This window comes from Larus michahellis, chromosome 1, assembly GCF_964199755.1.
Source record: "Larus michahellis chromosome 1, bLarMic1.1, whole genome shotgun sequence".
NCBI classification, from domain to species: Eukaryota; Metazoa; Chordata; class Aves; order Charadriiformes; family Laridae; genus Larus; species Larus michahellis.
The window spans coordinates 113864986-113877583 of NC_133896.1; the positions used below are offsets into that span (position 1 = coordinate 113864986).

General features: G+C 41.4%; 1 long non-coding RNA gene across 1 annotated transcript; it reads right to left on the bottom strand.

Annotated features, from left to right (window-relative positions):
- Positions 1-946: 946 nt before the first annotated feature.
- LOC141737864 (uncharacterized) lies at positions 947-7147 on the bottom strand. The gene is made up of 3 exons (XR_012585257.1): positions 6971-7147; positions 5875-6029; positions 947-4385 (listed from the first exon to the last, which is right to left on the bottom strand). It is a non-coding gene; the product is annotated as an uncharacterized LOC141737864 (long non-coding RNA).
- Between the last annotated feature and the right edge of the window lie 5451 nt (positions 7148-12598).

Sequence of the window (12598 nt, forward strand, 5' to 3'; positions counted from 1 at the left end):
AACTTTGGTGGGTACAAAAGTCTGAAGGCTACCGGCTTTTCTCAGTATAATGATATTTTGTTTGCGGTAATCAGCGTTTCTTTTCATTAACAGATACTGTGGGGTTTTTTCTCATTTAGCCTGGCAGCCTAATGTTTAAAGTAGGTGAGAATCCGATTTTACTTGCAGAACACTTCATTTATTTAAGGCTGTTTGAAATGACTTGTTTAATGAATGTATCACAACTTAGTTGATGACCTCATCCTCTTTCTGCGCAATTACAGTTCTGCATAACAGAGGGGGCCATATGTATCCAGGGGAAACTGAATCACTTAAGCAGAAAATAAAGTCTGTCAAAAGACACTACATAAATGCTGTACATGCACCTTATTTAACTGAGCCTGGTAGACTGAGATATTTCCAGTGTATTCTGAAAGTTTAGTCCCTGGACCAAGTCAAAAAATGATCCGCCACTCTTCAAGGTAAAATGCAAGTCACAAGACAAACACCTAGTCCTTTTGAGGAGTGAATACGTGTACATTGGTGATCATTTTAGAGCTCCTTGCTTCGACTGATCTCATTAATTTAGTTTATCAATTAAGAAATTTGCTGCCCCGAGGACTTCTCTGACACCCTCCTCACAGAGATGGAACATAAGACGCTAAAGTACAGGCGGACAGGAAAAGGGTTTGAAGTTTGCAGTGCTGATCAAGAGGTGTGCCTGATACCCAGGAGTAGCTTGTGCCGTACACTTGGCTCAGCACATGCAAAAGGCCTTCAATATTTCTATTTTGTAATGAGAGCTTTAAAATCGTCCTCTTGTTGGGAAAAGACTTGAAGGGAGGGGAAGAGACTTCTTCACTTAGTGATTCCTTTCAGTGGTTCAGTGCCCTGCAGTGTCTCTCTAAACTGCTATGGATTTTAACATTTACTCGAGCACAGCTGGGCATTATTTTTTTTTTTTTCTGGCATTTTTCATTGAGATATAAATAGGTGCTAGAGCAATATTACCAAGAATATTTTTAAAGAAATGACCATGGAAGCCATAAAAAATGTCCAGAATGACTGCCATCATTTTTATGCTCCTCTTCTGGGTGCACATGAGGCTGTCTAGGAACCGTAAACTTAGGAAAAGGAATAGAAAGGTGTATGCTAAATATAGTAAATGGGATCCTTAGTGTAGCTTGTTCAGAGATTCTTTTTGTTAATGCAGCATTATTTCTGTCAAAAATAAAATACTTAGAAAAATATGTTAAGTTGATATAAATCAGAGGAAAAGAAAAACTGATAAAGCACTAAAAAAAAAAAAAAGTCCAGGAAAGAACATTTTGACCATTTCTGGAAAACTTTAAAGTGTGATTTTTTTTATTTAAAACAATTCAAAGACATTTGAACTCTGTACGAAATGTGTTGCAACTACAGAAAAATAGAATTTATTAGGTTGAAAGGGGAAAAAAATCGTCAGCATGAAGTTTGCTGTGAAACAGAAAATCCAGATCCTGGTCAGGTCTGTTTAGTGACCATTTCCTAAATCTGTAAATACTTTTGATTGACGTTTTTAAAGAGAGAGAATGTTCTTGAATGTCAACTCACAAGTGCAAGCGGATTAAAATCTCCCTGCTTACTGTAGCGGGGATGGCTGGAACCTACTGTGGAAACCCCCATTCCACAGGTTCCTCAGAAAGGTGCCTCAGTACAGAGGCCGTTTCTGCCCTTCTGTGAAATCTGGCTGAAGATTTTTCCCATGCTGTAGATATTAATGGTTTCAGTCTAATTATGCTTTTGCAAAGCCTAAGACTCTCAATTACCTGAAGTGTAGGCTGCTGTTCGTTTGCCGGCTGCTGACAACTTGTGAGTTCAGGTTGACCTCTGTGTATTTTGAATTGGGTTTTACCATTGAAGGAAAAAGAACGTATCAGATGAGCTGTTACCACATCTCTCATGTCACCCCGGGGCGCCATGCCATAGGTGCCGCTGGGAGCTGGACAGTGACAGCGGAAAAAAGCTGGGAAACTGCATCATTTTAAAGAACATCTTTATAAGTGGAAGAAGTATTGGTGGTGACAAAGTGTCAAGGAAGCAGAGCCCATTTGTTAGCTCTTCTTTCTACGTGGGAAATTGAAACATGAAATAAAAAGGACTAGTTGCACTGTGCAACTCATTCCTGAGCAATGAGCATTGCACCGCGCTTTCAATGTAACAACCACCAAATATTAAAACCATCTAGTGGCCAGATTTCTTTTTTTCACCAGGGATTTTGATCTATTTCCTCTAGAAGCAAATTTTCTGTATCACATCCATGCATTTCCCATCACTTTGTAAGCTGAAGAAGAAATCCAGTCTGCCAAATTAATTAGCTAGAATTCTCCTACGTAGGAGACCACGTAGGAGTGTGTAGACCTTAGAGGAGTGTTTGTCACCAAATGAACGTGTCTGTGCTAGTTCAAAATGCCCTTCAAGCTATGCCTGAAATATTTCTCTGTTCAAATGAGTTACTCCTTCTCGTGGGTGGAATGAAGAATCTTGTCCTTCATCTTAATTTGTATACACTAGGCTCATGACAGAGTAACTTAGTCATAGAAAAGAATGCAGATATCACCTCCCTTCTGCACCATACAAAGCTGTTGTGAGCCGAGGAGTTGTACAGCTAACAGACGAGTAAAACCAGGCCTGTGGTGTATACCAAAACAATCAGGTTGCAAACTCTGCACAGTCAAGTTAAAAATCCTATTCGGCTATTTGTATGGGTTCTTAATCATACATGTACAAGTTCGCATTGAAGTTAGACTTAATTACATCTCTCAACTCATCCATCTAAATGAACAATGCTTTGCTGAATGTAGCTTTGTTTTAATAAATATCCTCCCATTATGTAGCAACTGCATGTTCTTATTTTACCTTGGCTTTTGTGTGTGGGAGAGACACTCTGAAAACTAAATATGTCCAGTATTAATTAAACTATGTATCTAGGAAGGACAGCAGGACAATTCTTTATAGTTTTATAATGAGATTTGTCTGTACATGAGAAAACCTCAGCCATTCAACATTTTTACTTCAATATTAGATCTATCTTTACATCTGTGAGAGCGACCAACAATTGGCTACTATATTTTACAGCCTGGTACACGTGAAAAATGAGCTTTTGTGAAGTTGAGTTTTAGAAATACTCAGAAAATGGGAAGAAACAATGCACAGGGAAAAAGGAAATGTGGAACAAAATATGGAGAAAATTATAAAGATTTTTGGCATTTGATGAAAAGCAAGAGAGAAATGCCAACAAAATATGAATCTGAACACAAAAGTCCTGCTGAATCCTAAAACTGATGTGCAGTGTGTTAGACTCTAATTTTCTGTTATGTTTCTCGCCCTATTAATGCCCCTGCATATACCACATTTGATGTGTTCTCTTTCTGCTCATCTTCCTTCCTAATACCGCGTATGTGCTAGCAAACTTATCATGGCTTCCCTTAAGCCCACGAGGCGGGGGGTGTCCACGTTTTGTGCCATGAGCAGTTCGCAGAGGGTTACCATCAGCCCAGCTACGGCAGTGTGGTACAGCCTATGGGCACTGTGCTGTCCTGAGGCCATCATGGTGCCTCCAGTTCCCAGGCCTCTCTGCCCTGTGTAAACATGCCCACCGCCTTGAACGATCTCAGCTGGTGTCTCTGACGCAGAACCACAAAACTCGGAGGCTGCCTTTTGCTCTCAGTTGTCTGCAGTAACCGTGGAAGGGTTTTTACCTCTACTTTGGATTCAGCAGAAGGCCACCAAACCTGAAGGTGTTGTGAACTAAATGCTCTGACCTCAAGGAGACAGAATTTTCCCACTGAAGTCTTCTGCTTGGAAATAGAAGTCCCACTGGAACAGGCTGCCCAGAGAGGTTGTGGAGTCTCCTTCTCTGGAGGTATCCCAAATCCGCCTGGATGTGTTCCTGTCCAGCCTGCTCTGGGTGACCCTGCTTTGGCAGGGGGGTTGGACTAGGTGATCTCTGAAGGTCCCTTCCAACCCCTGCCATTCTGTGATTCTGTGAAGTCGCCGGTTTACTTCACCCGTCACGCAGGTGCCCTGTTCTGCATAACGCTTGCGTTTATTCCTTGAACAAAGTGGTTTACCCACTTCTTCAGCCTGGGGGCGAGGACAGAGACAGCCTGGCAAATTGCGCTGAAGCACAACCCCTCCGAGTTGTCCTGTCTGTCCCGTCCCTGCTGCAGCTGGCCTGGCAGGGTGGAGCACCTGCACGTGTCTCAGCCCAAAGTCTGCTGTCTTAGCACAAACCAGCTTTCATCAGCACTTTAAAGAAAATTGCTGGACTTTGCATCTGAGGCATGTACGCACAGCCCCAGCCGGCTGCTTTTCTGCGGGGCTTTCTTCCCCTGGCAAACAAGCGGTAATGAATTGTGGAGGGCCTAGAAGCAGAAGAAAGAAATAGCGTCTTAAACCACCAGTCATTTCTGTCACGAGTGTCCAAAGACTTTTTTCCATGGTATTGCAGAAATCAATCCTTAGCCCCCTTTAAATAACTACAACAGAAGGCTGTTACAAACATTCTCAACCGAAAGAAAAAATATGTGGTATGCAAGCACCGAAGATTACAAATAAATAGTTTGCAAAACTGCCTGTAATTATGCAAAGTAAATTTTATGCAAGGAGTGGCGCCACCTAAATAGCAACATAACTTATGCATACATTCAGAAAAGAGTCCTTTCAAACAAACTATTGCCACCCTCCTGGAATATTACAATTACAAGTTAATCTCTCCTAGTAAAATGAATTCTTTAATGTTGGGAGTGGTTCTCTCATTTTTTCCTAGTAACTGTATTCTTTCTACTCTTCAGTGTTGAAACAGTAAAGTGGCAGTATAGGAAAAGGTAGAATTACTGCCAATATGAACACCTTATATGGCAACACGACATCAATTCTGATGCAGCTTTCCTCATGGCAAGGTAGGAAATCCACAGTTGGATTGCTCAGATGTTACCAAAAGTGATTTATAGCTAGAGTTTGTTAATTTCTCACTTTAAACTCAGACTCAAGTGGTAAGTTTTGTACTGGCAACAATTCTGATACTCATCATAGAATAATAGAATTGCCTAGGTTGGAAGGGACCTTTAAGATCATTGAGTCCAACCATCAACCTAACACTGCCAAAACCACCACTAAACCATGTCCCTAACACCACGTCTGCCAGTCTTTTAAATAGCTCCAGGGATGGCAATTCCACCGCTTCCCTGGACAGCCTGTTCCAGTGCTTGATCCCTTTCTGTGACGAATTTTTTCCTAATATCCAATCTAAGAATTGGTTTTCTCCCAATTACTGTCTTTTCTATGTTTCCTGATTTATGGAACTGGTTTTATGGCATCAGGCTGCAGCGCTTCACTGCATACCCAGAGGAAACAGGGCTGTTCCAGCCACAGCAGCTGGTATCTGCTGTCTGCTCCTGTGCCATGATGCATGTTCTTTACGCAGCTTCTCCAGGGAGCTCAACTGAAGTTACAGCACGGTGGTTGAAAGTGCAACTGCCTTTTAAAAGGGAAGGAGGACATGAGTTTCTAGGTTGCAAACTCGAAGCTCCCTTACCTAGCTGGTGCAATGAGCCGGCTTCTAACTGCCTGCATTTTGAAAGCTTCCAGGAAGTCCCTGAAAGGGGTATCTGATGTGTTGACGCTGCTGCAGTAATAGCTGTGGAAAAACCAGCAGGTGTTGCAACTTCCTAAGCAGTAATAATAGATAGGTTGATATCATTTACTTCCTTAGTTTGTCTTTTCCTGCTTTGTCATAAGGGTGTCTGTCTGGCAGGGCTAGAAAAGGGAAGACACTTAAGTTTTGAAAGATTTGCAATTGTAAGCATCTGGGAAGGAAATTAGTACTAACTATTGTCAGAGGCAGACTCTTACCCTGCAGGCTCCATTGTGCGCTGGAGCAGGCGGAGTGATGAGCTGTGGGTCCGAGCTCCACTACAGAGGAGAAGGAGTAGTGAGTTTGGAAGGTAAGAGTCTCAGTTGGCCTTTAGTAATTCTCCTGGTCATCTGTGAAAGTCTTGGGTATGTGCCTGTCAATAGAGCCATATCATTCATGAATCTAAGTTTAGGTGATTCTAAAAAGTACATCAGGCTTTAAGAAGAAAATTCTGATGGTCAGAATAAGCAACCTTGATTCTAAGAAAATAGATGCCTTCACGCAAGACCTTTCCAAGATGAGTCCTCAAATTCATGACCACTTGTGCCAAAATTGACTCTAGAGTCTGTACAGCCTGGTCTTTAAGTATGATCCCTAGATACAAAGTTTTTCTCCCATCGAATTTCTCTAGTGAAGATCCAAACTCTTGTCATTGCATTAGTTAATAGGTACACCCTTTGAATCACAGAACCTTACGCAAAGATGTTTGTGTATTATATTGATCCATGGGTCTTCTCCATGGAGAAGAGAGTCCCTTAAACAGAAGACAATTTGAATTCCCTTTTATCATATATATGAAAGAAAAATGAACAAACAGCAACAAAAACCCCATCACACCATATAAGACGTGTTTACCTGAATTTCTCCCCTTATTACAAATGTACATTTGGTAGGATAGGCAATTCTGTGTCTCTTGCTCTGTTTGTCTTGCTCTGTCACCGTGTGCACGGAATTCATATTTCCAGTAAAACGTCATGACTTCTCTTTGACAGGCCATGAAAGTGTGTTTGCAAAGGCTCAGAGAGTGGTGGAGACATTGTGGCGTGGCCACCTCCCACACGCATGCTACAGAACTTCCATGCCAGTCACCTAATGGGTGCAGAGTGCTGGTTGCCCTCATACTCCGGGGGTTTTTTCTCCCCACAGTCCCTCCTTGCTACTGAGTATGTCCTTCTACAGTTAACATTTTGCCGTCCCTTAGCCATACCATCTCCCAGCCTTGGTTAACAAAAATAGAGCAAGCCCTCAGAATTAATAGCTCTGTCCCCGTTTTCTAGATGGAGCACTAAACTAAACGTATGAGACTCCACCTACCTGTAATGCTGACCAGCTACTGTTAAAAATCCTTCTTAATCTGTCTCTGCCTTCGTGTTTAGATAATCAGTCCCTAGCCCATTCATGGGATGAATTATTTTATTGTCTTCATTTTGTCTATTTTTATCACAAATACTTCTCTTAGGTTTTTACCTCTGGAGTTTTTCTTGCTTCGTTGATTCTCTAGAACGTTGAGCTTGTTTTAAATTGCAAAGTTCATGCATGTGTAGCATGCCTCAATAAAACATACGTGAACTGCTGTTCAGAGCGGCTCTCGTCAATTGGTACGTGATGTTTCTGATGAAACCACTGCACCCAAGTTCCCCAAAGGCACTAATGTCATCACCTCAGTCCTGTCTCCATTTTAAGTCCTGGACTCTTCCCTCCCCTCCCCCAGGTTAACTCTTGCTTTAACTGTGCAGCAGTGAGTCCTAGCTAGTGTAGCGCTCCCCCCTTTCTGCACAAATGTTGACTTTCTGCCACCAAGGCTTGCCCCGGGAATGGCTTTCCTTGGTAACCTGGATCAAATGTCTAATAGTGTGACAAGTTGAGTAAAATTTTACTGGTGCAATACTGAAGATCATCAATGAAAGTCCCCACCAAGAAGCAAGTGACACTGGAGATCATTTGTCAAACAATGTGACTAACACAATTTATGACCCCATCTCATCACATCAGGCTCCCGTTTATCTAATGTGTCACCCTTATGTCACCCACCACACAGTCTTATGTTTCACCCCAGCTGTCCATGTTTTAACATTTAAAGACTTTGCGTCTGCTGTGCTGTAGTACTGAAGGTCAGTAAGCTGACTTTACTATTAGGTGGGTTACATTTTTATATACCAAACGTGATGAGGAAGAGTCATAGTGAAGTCTGTCGACAAGATCAGCTTTAAATGTTGCACGTATTAAATGACTTTGCTTTCAGTTGGTCTTCTCAGCACAAGTGGGACTGGAAATCTTGTTAGAATATACAAAGTGACAGATTTTGCAGTGCCAGCTGTACTCTTGGAGCCCAATATTGTCCTTCATGTGAATACACAGAGAGGATAGCCGCATATTTATTTGGAGGTTGTCCTGCAGTTGTGCCTACAGTGCCCACTGATGACAGCCACACACTAACCTCAGTGCTTCTCTGAGTGGGTTAATAGCAATAAGGAGGTCTTAAAGTGCCGTTTTATACTGATTGAAAACTTTCTTTTTCTTTCTTTCTGGTAGGTAACCTCCCCAGTATTAATTATTAAAATATTACATTTTTAGTCACCCAAATGAACAGTATGCTCAGATGAAACAAGTCAAACAAGGCATGTGAAATGGTCTGCACCTGTCAGTGTTCTTCTCTAAAATTTAAGTGAAGCAGGCTTGTTGATTAAAACAATGACAAGAAAAGAAAACATATTTTTTGTTTTCTCAGATGCCTTCTGACTTAGAAAACTGCTATTGTTGCAGTCAGTAGATGTGGTCAAATGCCATGGGTCACTGAAATAACATGGAGAATATATTATTTTCTGCCAAAAAATATTTTAGATATTTTTTCTATGAGTTATGATTTTTTTCTATGAAAACATGAATTATTTTCTTCATACAGGTAAAAAATACAGGATGGCATTAGCCTGACCATGCACATATGTCAGTAATGCTCCACATCGACTTGAATTTTTACATATAATTTCTTATGGTCAGTAATAAGATACAAAACAAACTGACACGTATTCAAGAAAATTAAGGACGCGCGGTCCCGTAACTGGATATAAGAAAACCCTTCAGACAATGTGAAATAAGCAAGTACGCAGTTCATTTTGAAGAAATTACTACACCTACTACTCAGTAGTTTTGTGTGATCCAGACTGAGAAGTACTAATTTTGAAAACCTCTGGGCTGAGGACATGAAAACTTTATGCTATAAAAGTCCTGCAAGATCCTATTAAAATCCTAAAGGTCTGTTTTGTCCTCTTTTTTTTTTTTTTCTTGGAAAAATAGCTGTAATTGAGTCCTGCCATGGAGGCCACGGTCATTTGTGAGGGACTGTCCCACCTTTCCTTAATGTTTCTAACAGCTGAATACAGCGAACCTTGTGCTAATGCCCAGCATGTTCTATCCATCTACCTGTCTACAGCTGGGTTGACTGAAAATCAAGATCTAAAAGCAAAAGACAAATGCAAAGTCCCACCTAAATTCTTAGACAAACGAATTGTCATGGGTAAAGTTTCCTAAGCAGCGGGGAAGCTCTCTTTCTGTGTGTGTGCTTCCACCCTGCCAGGGCTGAGTGCCTAGAAATGTTCCCTAAAAGGGAAGCGGTGGTATTCCCCAGTTCATCTTCCCTGAGACCACTTGATAGCTGTGCTTTGAGCACGCTGACGGGAATGAATCAACATGACGCACAGCAGCCTTGGGTGCTTACATTTAAAAATACAGCCAGCGAGGGAGGCGGTAATGATGTTTGTTACTTATTTAATCGCATCGTGTTTAGAGTACTCTCCCAGGAGATGGAAGATTTGGGTGCTGCGTCCTCCTACACTGTCAGGGCTTTGGTGTCGTCATTCCCCTCATTCCAGAGGAGAGGTCAGAAACGGAGGCTGTTGACCATGCTGTGATAAGGAAGTGGCATGGTTGGACGTGAGCAAGAATCATTAAGCTTCAGTTGTGAAACGTGAAGCCTTATCTAAAGCAGCTTCCCACCTGTTCCAAAGTAGCTTCCCAGTCCATAGTAGGGGTAGGATATTAGGTGTGTGCCTCTTTCAGCAATTTAGCGAGTTGTAGGTTGCTGGATGTTGTGGATCCCAGCTTGCAAAACGAAGCCAAACAAATGTGAATTTTGTACATCAGCTTTGCCTTGTAGTTTTATCTGTGGGTTACGGGATCCTGACGGAGAACAACCTTGTTTATCCACATAGACCATCAGATGAAAGGTCATTGGCTAACAAAGCTATTGCCTATCATTATTTAATTAAGGAAGACTGCATGCATGTACATGATTTCACATATGGGAAACTTGTCCGGGAGGTTTGATAGGCTGTCATCATGGACAAGGAGCATTTGCTGGAACAGAAAGCAAGAGATGACTGAGAAGATGAGTGGAAGACAAGAATGGGACTTTTTACTTTGCAGAATGTTCTGCCATTTAGAAAAATATATTCAAAGCAAAAATGTGGAAAAAAAAAAATTGCATTTTCAGACCATGAATATCTGAGTGTTACGCACTTGTGATGCTAAAAACTATAAATGTTTGAGCTGAAATAGTTTCACAATAAACATTGGAAATAATCATTAGGTGAAGCGTAAAACAGGGGGAGTGTTAATTATTATTTTACCTAAAAAAAAATTCAGTGGAGATAGTGATTTGTTGTGAAACATGGTCCTTTAAATGAGTTACCCTTCCAAAGACAGAAGTACTTGGGGGAAAATTTCTGAAACTTTCTGCTGCTTGATAAATGGTGGGTAATGCCTACTGGAAGGACTAGTATTCATTGCTGAGCTCTAAATTACCTTCAGCCACATAGGAAAAAACCTTATTGCCTCTCAGGAAAGCTGTGTGAAATATATGATCAATGTGCAAGTGTGGTCAAGAAAGTAAATAAAATGTGAGGATGGCTAAGGTTAAATGTAAGGCACTTGAACCAGATTCTCGGAAAATCCATAATTCTCGTGGAATTCAGCTGTAGTTACATGGGCTCAGTACTCTAAATGTCTGGATTTTTATTCTGAATGTAGCATCTGGCTTTAGAAGGTATATGAATAGGCATCTACTGTCAGGAAGCAACTGGAAGGTGAGGGACCTTCAATTTAAGATACATAAATGATGGAATGTGAAATTGTGTTTTGTACTGCAACAAAAACTACATTCCTATCATTTTAGTTTTAGATTTTCAAAAGGCTCTCAGAAAATGATTGCTCTCTTTCCTGAGTTACAGCTTTAGTTAGTTTTTGGTTTTGTTCCCTTGGGGAATAACCAACATAAGATTTTGCAAGTGCAGAAGCATGGTTTGAATGGTTACCAGCAACACAGAGAGTATTTGTCAAACTATCATTTAAAAGGTGTCGTGCTTAAAAAGCAAAGCAAAAAGGCCGAACGGAAAGTGCTCCAAAATGGCTTTTATAAATGTGAATCCAGAGAAACTCTTCTCTAGGGCTAATTACAGAAGCTCTGGGTTTGTAGCGTTTACAGCACTTTTTGAAGCAGTGCTTTCTCCTGGCCAATATAGCAGGTTACACATTTGGGAAACGACAACCAAGAAGTCCTGACTTGTACTTCCCCAGCTGTAACCAATGCAGCCACAGTATAATTAAAGCCCTAAATAAATGATGCGCTTAATTAAAGACAAAAACAAGCCTATTGAAAACGGAGGGAAATAATGAGCTATTTCTTGTTGTACACGATCTTTGTATACAATAAAACATGTGCTAAAGTGTTTTGCGGTTGGCTGGCGTTTCGTTTGCTCTTCCCAAAAATGGGAAGATTAGGAGCCGAGTGAGCGGGAGCGGGGTTTGCATCCAAGCAGGCAGGCTGCAGAGCAGAAAGGCGCCATCACTTACTGATTTAAGAAATAGGTGAAAGGAAAAGCTCAAGGGGTATCATCGCCGAGCCTGTGTCACCCTCTCGTTTGGGCCGGCACAGCTGTTCCTGCAGCCAGTCAGTGAACCATTTTGGGGAACTGATCTAGCGGAAGAAAAACAACTGGTTTAAGGGGGAGGGGAGGCTGTGGCCATGTTTCAGGTGGATGTCTTCTCCAGAACTGCTGGTGAGGAGACCCTGCACACAGGGGGAGCCTTGCCGAGGGGACCAAGCAGCCGAAGGAAAAGGTTGTGCAACGCCTTGCCAAATGTTCAATAAACAAACCCTGTAATATTGTTAAAAGGTGACAAGCAATTAAGCGGAAATATGATAAACTTCCGGGAAAAATACATATAGCTACGCCTTAGACTATTTAAGATATTAAAGGTGCATTAAGATACATTGCCCAGCTTGCAACCAACAACATAAGCAAGAGGAAGGGATAAAAAAAGAGAAAGAAATTTCAGCTCTTGCGACTCATAAGCAAATGTCACGATGCAGCCTCTGATGACTTCTCTTTCTGTGCACTGGTATCATCAGTAAGACTAGCAAGAACATGCTTGTGGCTCTGGAAGTGTGACAGCTAAATGATCACTGCAGACTAGCAACAGGAGCTCAGAAATTTAAGACTGTGGGCTCTTTGTTCAGGTAGCGTGTCTCAGAAACAATACTTTACAGGTACTGCTCTGTAGGAGATTAGACGATGTTACGTAAGTAAAAAAGCAAGTCTCCTACAGGGTTCTTTTTGTGCTGTACCAGTGCAGGTGCGGCAGCTTTTGAATCTTGAGTTAACGTCCTGAATTCCCTGCCCAAAATTCATCTGGGCTCCAGTTAAAGGGATTTGAAGACAGAAAAGGAAGGAAGGGTGAAACCAAGAAATCTGCTTTTTTTAATTTCTACTGAAATGATTGTTCCTTAATATGTTGTAGACACTGAGGAATACTAATATCATCAACTCAAGACCCCTTTCTAAATTGTGGCCCTGACAAAATCGTTAGTGTTTTCTGATGAGGTACGAATTCCACTCTTGTGCTCAATATACTTCCCATAGAGCTTGTGCTGCAAACGGAACATGA